Genomic DNA, 10,370 nt, shown 5'->3' on the forward strand with positions numbered 1-10,370 from the left:
AAGGCTACAAGCGAACCGGAAAGAGCCCAACTTGGAAATCGCATAGCTTTGTCGTGCGAATTGTAGTTTGGAGAGGCGTCCTCTACGGCGGACCAGCCCAAGTCCCCCTAGAAAGGGGCATCAGAGAGGGTGAGAGCCCTGTCGAGCTCGGATCCTGTCGCTCCACAAGGCGCCGTCAATGAGTCGGGCTGTTTGGGAATGCAGCCCTAAGTGTGTGGTAAATTCCATCCAAGGCTAAATATAGGCAAGAGACCAATAGCAAAAGTACCGCGAGGGAAATAAGAAAAGAACTTTGAAAAGAGAGTTAAAAAGTGCTTGAATTTGTTGGGAGGGAAGCGAATGGAGGCCGGTGCTGGTCAGCGTGGGCCGGTGCGGCGCGACAAGAGTGGGCTTTAGATGGCTTGCTGATGTTGTCGCGTCGAAGCGTGCACCACTTGTGGCGGGCTTTGCACCTGCACGCTCGGGACGCTGGCGCTCTGGGCTTTCCATTCGACCCGTCTTGAAACACGGACCAAGGAGTCTAACATGTACTCGAGCCGGTGGGTGGCAAACCCATGGAGGTGCAAGGAACCTGATAGGTGGAATCCCCTTCACGGGGTGCACCATTGACCGACCATGATCTTCTGTGAAAGGTTTGAGTGGGAGCATACCTACTGGGACCCGAAAGATGGTGAACTATGCCTGAGCAGGGCAAAGAAGAGGAAACTCTGGTGGAGGCTTGTAGTGATACTCATGTGCAAATCATTCGTTAGACTTGGGTATAGGGGCAAAAGAATAATCAAACCATCTAGTAGCTGGTTCCCTCTAAAGTTTCCCTCAGGATAGCCGGAGCTCCTCACAGTTTTATCAAGTAAAGCAAATGATTAGAGGCATCGGGGTTGAAAAACCCTCGACCTATTCTCAAACTTTAAATAGGTAAGCGACCAGGGTTGCTTTGTTGAACCCCGGCGCAGAATGCGAGCTCCAAGTGGGCCATTTTTAGTAAGCAGAACTAGCAATGCGGGATGAACCGAAAGCCGGGTTATGGTGCCGAACTGTGCACTAACCTAGATCCCACAAAGGGTGTTGATTGATTAAGACAGCAGGATGGTGGTCATGGAAGTCGAAATCCGCTAAGGAGTGTGTAACAACTCATCTACCGAATCAACTAGCCCCAAAAATGGATGGCGCTGAAGCGTGCGACCTATACCTGGCCATCGAGGCGAGTGTGAGGCCCCGATGAGTAGGAGGGCGTGGGGGTCGTGGCACAGCTCTCGGCGCAAGCACGAGTGAAACGGCCCCCAGTGCAGATCATGGTGGTAGTAGCAAATATTCAAATGAGAACTTTGAAGACCAAAGTGGAGAAAGGTTCCATGTGAACAACAATTGGACATGGGTTAGTCGATCCTAAGAGATGGGGCAGTCTTGTGTCAAGGGCGCAATGCGCGCCTCTCATCGAAAGGGAATCGGGTTAATATTTATAAACCGGGACATGGCGGTGGAGGGCAACTGATCGAATTCGGAGACGCCAGCGGGGGCTCCGGGAAGAGTTCTCTTTTCTTTTTAACAGCCCGCCCACTCTGAAATTGGATCATCCTGAGATAGGGTCCAACGGTGGGTGGTAAAGCATCGCACGTCTCGCGGTGTCCGGTGCGCCCCCGGCGGCCCGTGATAATCTGGAGGAGGGAATGCAGATCACGTCCGGTCATACTCATAACCGCATCAAGTCTCCAAGGTGAACAGCCTCTCGTCGATAGAACAATGTAGGTAAGGGAAGTTGGCAAAATGGATCCGTAACTTCGGGAAAAGGATTGGCTGTGGGTCTAGGGGTCTACTTCTTGACCTCGGAGGTTGTCGAGGGTCTGCCCAAGTAGCCCCAGTGGCGAGGGCGGACCTCTGCATGCCGATCGAGTGACGGGGACAAAACGTCGTCCCTCATGGGGCGACCCTCCCTAGGCGGTGAACAACCGTCTCAAAACTGGCATGGACAACAAGAATCCGACTTTTTAATTAAAACAAAGCATTGCGATGGTCTGTGTGGATGTCGACACAATGTGATTTCTGTCGAGTGCTCTGAATGTCAAAGTGAAGAAATTCAACCAAGCACTGGTAAATGGCGGGAGTAACTATGACTCTCTTTAGGTAGCCAAATGCCTCGTCATCTAATCAGTGACGCGCTTGAATGGATTGACGAGATTCCCACTATTCCTATCTACTATCTAGCAAAACCATAGCCAAGGGAACGGACTTGGAAGAATCAGCGGGGAAAGAAGACCCTGTTGAGCTTGAGTCTAGTCCGACTTTGTGAAATGACTTGAGAGGTGTAGAATAAGTGGGAGCCTTTGGCGCAAGTGAAATGCCACTACTTTTAACGTTATTTTACTTACTCTCTGAGGTGGAGGCGTGGCTTGGCCCCTACTTCTAGTCTTAAGGCGCACTCGTGCGCCGATCCACCTGGAAGACATTGTTAGGTGGGGAGTTTGGTTGGGGTGGCACATTTGTTACAAGATAATGCAGGTGTCCTAGGATGAGCTCAACGAGAACCAAAATCTCGTGTGGAACAAAAGGGTAAAAGCTCATTTGATTTTGATTTTCAGTACGAATACAAATTGTGAAAGCATGGCCTATCGATCCTTTAGTGTTTCGAAATTTGAAGCTAGAGGCATTAGAAAAGTTACTACAGGGATAACTAGCTTGTGGCAGCCAAGCGTTCATAGCGACGTTGCTTTTTGATCCTTCGATGTCGGCTCTTCCTATCATTGCGAAGTAGAATTCTCCAAGTATTGGATTGTTCACCCACCAATAGGGAACGTGAGCTGGGTTTAGACCAGGTTAGTTTTACCCTACTGATGAGCGGTGCCGCAATAGTAATTCAACTTAGTACGAGAGGAACCGTTGATTCACATAATTGATCATTATGCTTGGTTGAAAAGCCAGTGGCGCGAAGCTACCATGTGTAGGATTATGATTGAACACCTTTAAGTCAGAATCCATGCTAGAAGTGGCGCTCTCTATCTCCCTGGTTGTTACTCGACTGATAGTAGGGGCGCTTGGCGACCCAAGAGCATGTGTTGAGAGTCTCCCTTGAGGTGCCGAAAGTGGTTGCCTCGAGGACTCTGAATGGAAATTCCAAACGATCGGGGAGATGAATCCTTTGTAGATGACTTAAATATGTGGCCGGGTATTCTAAGTGGCAGAGTAGCCTTGCTTACTACGATCCACTGAGATTCAGCCAGCCGCCGCACCGATTTGTCCCCCTTCCACTCGGTTCGACAGGGTTTTCTTGGCCTTGGCCCTTGTGTATCATGGCACGCTCCCAAGTCCTCGCGCACACGGTGCACCCAATCTAGCCTAGCTCATGTGGGTGGTTTGATCGCCTTCTCTTCACATTCCCTGCCTTCGCTCGCTTGCGTTAGTGCGGTTTTCGTGCTTGTCTCGCCTCGTCAACATCCGTGGCATTTCAAGTCCACCCGCCGTGGCATGGATTCTATGACACTTGGATCTTCTGCACGTCGCCTCCACGTGCGTGGGGTTCTCTTCTTCACATGGACATGCACCCTCCGCGACGTGGATTCTATGACTTGATCTTTTGTACCTCGTTGCCTTTATGTGCGCGAGGTTCTCTTCACGTGGATGCTCACCCTTGGTGTCATAAAGGGTACCCGGTGGCATTCCAAGTTCGTCCATGGCATTGATTCTATGACTCAATCTCATGTGCGCAGGGTTTAGTGCTCGTGTGGACATGGATCCTCCATGGTATAAATGGCATGTCATGGCATGCCCCCCTCTCCCCCACCGCCTTGTGGCATGCTGTGGGCACGTGTCCTCCATGGCACGTATTCTGCGGCTCGATCTTTTCTACGTCATCGCCTATGTGTGCACAAGGTGCTCTTCACGTGGATGCTTGCCCTTCGTGTTAGAAATGGAACGAGACGGTGGCATCCAATCTTTTGTGTGTTGCCTCCATGTGCACGGGGTTTAGGGTTCGCGTTGAGTCGCATCCTCCATGGCATAAACGGCATGGCATGCAGCCGCCATGCCTCGCTCTTGAGCTCTCTCGTGCCACTTTGTGAGTATACAAGAGCTCTTTGGAATTCCTTTGTGTTTCTGGTGCCTTCATACCAGTGCTAATACACCGAATCCCATCAGAACTCTACAGTCAAGCGCGCTTGGGCCAGAATAGTACTCGGATGGGTGACCTCCCGGGAAGTCTTGGTGCTGCACCCTTTTGCATGCTTGTTTCAAGACCATGGCATGGCAATCCCCTCAAATCACGTCTTGACTCTCCAATGCTGACATCGTGGTAGGAAACCCCCTCCCCTTGCCATGACGTGGCGCCTCCTCTCCTCGTTGTGATTGTCTTTGCGTACGTCGTGCATGGTCCCTCCCTGTGCCTCGCTTTCACGTGATACCCCCTTCTCACTATGCGAGGTTTTTGGGAGAGGAGGGTGTGCCATGTTGTGGGGGGGTTTGGTGGAGCGGGGTTTTCTGAGGAGGGAGGGTGTGCTATGTTGTGCGAGGGGTTGTTGCAGCGGGGATTTCTGAGGAGGGAGGGTGTGCCATGTCACGGAGGGGTTGGGTGGTGCCATATCGTGGGGGGTTTTTTTGAGGAGGTCTGTTGGGGGGTGGGTGGTTCCATGTCGCAGGAGGGGGTTGTGTACAGTGGGGCATGTGCCGTGTCATTGCGGAGTACGGTTTTTGAGGAGGGAGAGTGTGCCATGTCATCGGGGGCTCGGTGGAGCAGGGTTTTCTGAGGAGGGAGGGTGTGCCATGTCGTGGGGGGTTGGGTGGTGCCATGTCATGGGGGGGTATGCGTGTCGTGGGGGGGGGGTGAGGTGAGGTAGGGTGGTGTGGATGGAGCGGGGTTTTTTGAGGTGGGGTGCGGGGGGGATGCACCATGTTGTTGGGGGCTGAGGTGTGCCATGTCGTGGGGGGGGTGAGGTGAGGTGGGGTTGGTTGAGCGCGGTTTTTTGAGGTGTGGTGGGGTGGTGTGGATGGAGCGTGGTTTTTTGAGGTGGGGTGCAGGGGGGATGCACTGTGTTGTGGGGGGGTGAGGTGGGGTGGGGGGTGTGCCGTGTCGTGGGGGAGGTGAGGTGACATGGGGTGGGTTGAGCGGGGTTTCCTAAGGTGGGGTGGGGGGGTGTGCCATGTCATGGGGGGGATGTGAGGTGAGGTGGGGTGGGTTGAGCGGGGTTTTTCAAGGTGGGGTGGAGGGATGCGTCACGTGGTGGGGGGGTGAGGTGGGATGGAAGGGGTGTGCCGTGTTGTGGGGCGGGGGGTGTGCCGTGTAGTGGGGGGGTGAGGTGAAGTGGGGTGAGTTGAGCAGGGTTTTTTGAGGTGGGGTAGTGGGGGCAGATGCGTCATGTCGTGGGGGGGTGTGCTGTATCGTGGGGGGGTGAGGTGAGGTGGGGTGGGTTGAGCAGGGTTTTTTGAGGTGTGGTGGGGTGGTATGGATGGAGCGGGGTTTTTCAAGGTGGGATGGGGGGATGCACCACGTCGTGGGGGGTCAGGTGGGATGGGAGGGGTGTGCCGTGTTGTGGGGCGCGGGGTGTGCTATATTGTGGGGGGGTGAGGTGAGGTGGGGTGGGTTGAGCGGGGTTTTTTGAGGTGGGGTGGTGGGGGCGGATGCGTCGTGTCGTGGGGGGGTGAGGTGGGGTTGGGGGGTGTGCCGTGTTGTGGGGGGAGTGAGGTGAGGTGGGGTGGGTTGAGCAGGGTTTTTTGAGGTGTGGTGGGGTGGTGTGGATGGAGCGGGGTTTTTCGAGGTGGGGTGCGGAGAGGATGCGCCGTGTTGTGGGGGTTGAGGTGGGGTGGGGAGGGTGTGCCGTGTCATGGGGGGTGAGGTGAGGTGGGGTGGGGAGGGTGTGCCGTGTCATTGGGGGGGTGAAGTGAGGTGGGGTGGGTTGAGCGGGGTTTTTTGAGGTGTGGTGTGGTGGTCTGGATGGAGCAGGGTTTTTTGAGGTGGGATGGTGGGGGCGGATGCGCCGTGTCGTGGGGGATGAGATGGGGTGGAGGGGTGTGCCGTGTTATGGGGAGGTGAGGTGAGGTAGGGTGGGTTAAGTGGGGTTTTCAAAGGTGCGGTGGGGTGGTGTGGATGGAGCGGGGTTTTTCGAGGTGGGGGGGATGAGGTGGGGTTGGGTAGGGGGTTTTTTGAGAGGCAAGGGGAGGGGGGGATGAGGGCATGCCATGGCGTGGGGGGGTGAGGTGGGGTGGGGTGGGTTGAGTGGGGTTTTTTGAGGTGAGGTGGGGTGGGATCGATGGAGCGGGGTTTTTTCAAGGGGTTGCCATGTCATGGGGGGGGAGGTTGTGCCATGTCGTTGGGGGGGAGGGGGGGGGATTGTGCCATGTCATAGAGATGGTGGAGCAGGGTTTTCTAAGGGGGGAAGGTGCACCGTGTCATGGGGGGGTGAGGTGGGGTGGGTTGAGAGGGGTTTTTAGAGGTGAGGTGGGTTGGGGTGGGGGGGGGGTTTTTGAGAGGTGGGCGGGGGGGATGAGGGTGTGCCGTGATGTGGGGTGGGGTTGTGCCATGGCGTGGCGGGGGGTTTTCATGGGGTTTCCATGTCTTGGGGGGGAGGGGGCCTTGGGTGGAGTGGCTTTTTTTTGGGGGGGGCCAGTGGGGGGAACGAACTTAGGTGGAGTGGGATTTTTTTTTTCTGGGAGGACGGACTTGGGTAGAGTGGGGTTTTTTTTTTTTGGGGGAGGGGCGGGGGGTTGGGTGGAGCGAGGTTTTCTAAGGGAGAGGGTGCACCATGTCGTGGGAGGGTGAGGTGAGGTGGGATGGGGTGGGGTGGTGTGAGGTGTTTTGGGGGGGGAAGGGCGGGGGGTTGGGTGGAGCGGGGTTTTCTTAGGGGGAAGTTGCACCATGTCGTGGGGGGGTGAGGTGAGGTGTTGTGGTGTGAGGTGAGGTGAGGTGAGGTGAGGTGGGAGGGAGGGTTTAGGGTGGAGTGAAGTTTTTTGGGGGGGTGAGGTGGGGTGGGTTGAGCATGGTTTTTTGAGGTGAGGTGGGATGGGGAGGGGAGGAGATGAGGATGTGATGTGTCGTGGGGGGTGAGGTGGGTTGAGCGGGGTTTTTTGAGGTGAGGTGGGGTGGAATGGATGGAGCGGGTTTTTTTTTGGGGGAGGTAGCTGCAGCATGATCTGCCTATATTTGCTGACATATTCTTTCATCTTTCCCTGTGTTTGCTTGAGGTTCCTCCATTCATCTCTCACTTTGAATTTTTCCATCTTTGGAATGAAGTAGTCCTTCAATTCTTCCTGGAGTTCTTCCCACAGAAAGATGGTGTGCCTTGCTCTTGTTCCAGCAGGTACCAACTGGCAGCGTCCTCCTCTAAGTAAATGACTGCCACCTCCGCCTTTCTGTCTTCGGTTATTTGTGAATACTTCAAGTACCTGTCTACCTCTATGATCCATTTCTTCAAAACCAACCCATATCTCTCTCCCTTGTACTTGGATGGTTGGGGCATCTTGAATTTTCCATAATCATCCTCTGAACTATCACTGCCTTCCTCTTCTTTACGGTGGTGCTTCTTCTCCTTCTTCTTGTCTTTCTTTTTGCTTCCTAATTCTACTACTTTCTCCTTCTCCTTCCTTGTATCTTGCGCCCTCCTAGATGTCTCCTCTCTACCCATTCTATCCATCTCTTCTTGCATTCTGTGTCTTTTCTCCTCTTCTTGTTGTTGTAACACCCATTCTCTATAGCCTTGCTCTACTTCTAGTTTTTTTCTCCTTTCTGCCTCCTCTTCCTTCATCTACATGTTCCTCCATATTGACTCCAGCATGCTTGACATACCATCTAATTGTCTTTCAAGTTCAGCCACCTTCTCCTCTTGGGCCACTCTCCATTCTTGCCCTCTACTCTTCTTCCTCTCCTCCATTGTTGGGAGGGTGACATTCTCCCTTTTGTCCTCCATGTGGTTGGTGGTGGTGTCAATGTGGGGAAGCCACGTTTTTCCTTGTGGTGGTGTGGGTCATGCTGCAGGGAAGCCGCATCATGTCTTCAGACGGTGGGATGTCGATGTTGGGACGTCACGCCAGGGCGATGCAACGTGGGCCGATGCGACAGGGGGTCGACACGACGTGGGGCAACGTGACATGGGGTGACACGAGGCGGGGCATCACGCTGTGGGTCATTACAACTTCGATCTCTTTGGGACACTGGATATTTCCTCCTGCTTCCATGAGCACTCCTTCACTCCGAGCAAGAGTCGCTCTGATACCAAGTGTGATAAACTTGCACTCATTACACACTCAACATGGCACAGAAAGGTAACATGATATATGAGCTCAAGGTATACTCTTGTATTATTCAATCCAAAAAGTGAGACAACATAGACACATCCCAGGACTACATCCTCATGACGCCGCACATAAGAGGGTTCACCACTATGTATAGGGAATCACACATAGAGTGGAAACAAGGCAGGGCTTTGAGTCACTACTACTCCCTATATAGGTGCATTCGGTAGCAACGGCATGGTATAGCTACAAAGCCCTTACACCCCCCCTTCCCCCTCCCCCCCCTTCCCCCCTCCCCCCCCCCATGACACGATGCAATGTGCCCCCCTCCCCCTCCCCAACATAACATGGCCTCCCCCCTCCCCCCCCCAATGACACGACGCGACGCGTAGGGCCCCCCTCCCCCTCCCCAACATAACATGACATCCCCTCCCCCCATGACACGACACGATGCGATACGACACGACGTGACGTGCCTGCCCCCCTCCCCCTCTTCCTCCCCAACATAACATGACATGCCTCCCCTCCCCCCCCACATGACATGACGTGACGTGCCGCAGCCCCCTCCCCCTCCCCAACATAATATGACATCCACCCCCCCATGACACCATACGACACGACACGACGCGACTCGATGCGCCCGCTCCCCTCCCTCTCCCCAACATAACATGACATCCCCCCCATGACACGACGCGACGTGTCGCATCTCCCTCCCCCTCCCCAACATAACATGACATCCCCCCCTCCCCATGAAAGGACACGACGCGACGCACCCCCCTCCCCCTCCCTAATATAACATGACATCCCCCCTGACACGACATGACGTGATGCGATGCGCCCGCCCCCCTCCCCCTCCCCAATGTAACATACATCCCCCACTCCCCCCCCATGACACGACATGACGCGACGTGCCCCCCTCCCCTCCACAACATATCATGACATCCCCCCCTCCCCCACATGACACGACACGACGCAACGACACAATGCGATGCGCCCCCCTCCCCATGACACGACGCAATGCGACGCGGCCCCCTCCCCCTCCCCAACATAACATGACCCCCCCCCCCCCCCCCCCCCCCCCATGACACGACACGATGTGGCGACACAACGCGACGCGCCCCCCTCCCCCTCCCCAACATGAGATGACTTCCCCCCCTTCCCCCCCCCCCCTGCATATGACACGACACGATGCGATGCGGCCCCCTCCCCCTCCCCCTCCCCAACATAACATGACATCCCCGTCCCTCCCCCCCCCAATAAAGACAAGTTAGATGGTATAAACTACACATTGTGGAAGTTTAAAATTACAACTATCCTTGATTCTTATGAGTTTCTGGAGATAGTGCTAGGGACTAATCCAGAACCACAACCCACCCCCAATGCATAAAATTCAAGTGTTATGATTCTTCAAAATGTAGATCCTCTATGAGCTTGGAAACAAAGGAATACAGATGCATTGTATACTATAGTTACAAGCTATTCTAATAATGTTTTGACCTTGACTCAGCATAGAACCAAGGTATCAGAGGCTTGAAACATACTGAGGAGTCAATACAAAACACAAAATGAAAGAAGATATTGAAACTTGGAGAATCAATTACTTATAGAGAACCCCCTCCCCAACATAACATGACATCCCCCTCCCCTCAACACACACACACACACCCACCATGACGAGTCTCCCCCCCCCCCCCAAAATCGGCCCCCCTCCCCTCGCCCTTCCTCAACACACACCATGTCATGATGCGACACACCCTCCCCCCACCTCCAAAATTCGGCCCCCCTCCCCCCTCCCCCCTCAACACACACCACACCATGTCGCGACGCGCCCTTCCCCTCCCCCCTCCAAAATTCAGCCCCCCCTCCCCTCAATATGCAATGACGACGCGATGCGACGTGCCCTCCCCTGAAAACAATTTCGGGCTTTATAGGTATGCCTTGCCGTTGGAGCCGATTGCACCTATGAGGGTAGTGGTGATTGCTCCATCGAAACACTCCCCAGAGATCCAAGGGAGGGTGAGGTGAGGCGTATGGTCCCTACATTTGTGTTGTTGCGTGAGGAGTGACTCGTGAGAAAATGCCAAGTATGGTCCCTACACTTGATGTGGCGTCGAAACGTGCAGCAACAGCGGTGCTGCTCGTGTGAGGAAGATAGCTAT

At 54.6% G+C, this 10,370-nt stretch overlaps 1 non-coding gene and 1 pseudogene across 1 annotated transcript in view; both read left to right on the top strand.

The window, feature by feature from the left end:
* LOC148034190 (25S ribosomal RNA) overlaps positions 1–3,232 on the top strand; it is a 3,248-nt gene extending 16 nt beyond the window's left edge. The window contains exon 1 of the ribosomal RNA XR_015691505.1: positions 1–3,232. This exon is cut by the window's left edge and continues 16 nt beyond it. This is a non-coding gene — a ribosomal RNA (25S ribosomal RNA).
* An 855-nt stretch (positions 3,233–4,087) lies between these two features.
* Positions 4,088–4,206, top strand: LOC148034191 (5S ribosomal RNA; annotated as a pseudogene).
* Positions 4,207–10,370: the final 6,164 nt, after the last annotated feature.

The sequence above is a fragment of the Lygodium microphyllum genome, chromosome 7 (assembly GCF_053477565.2).
Source record: "Lygodium microphyllum isolate KBCC chromosome 7, Lygodium_microphyllum_v1.1.10, whole genome shotgun sequence".
Taxonomy (NCBI): Eukaryota; Viridiplantae; Streptophyta; class Polypodiopsida; order Schizaeales; family Lygodiaceae; genus Lygodium; species Lygodium microphyllum.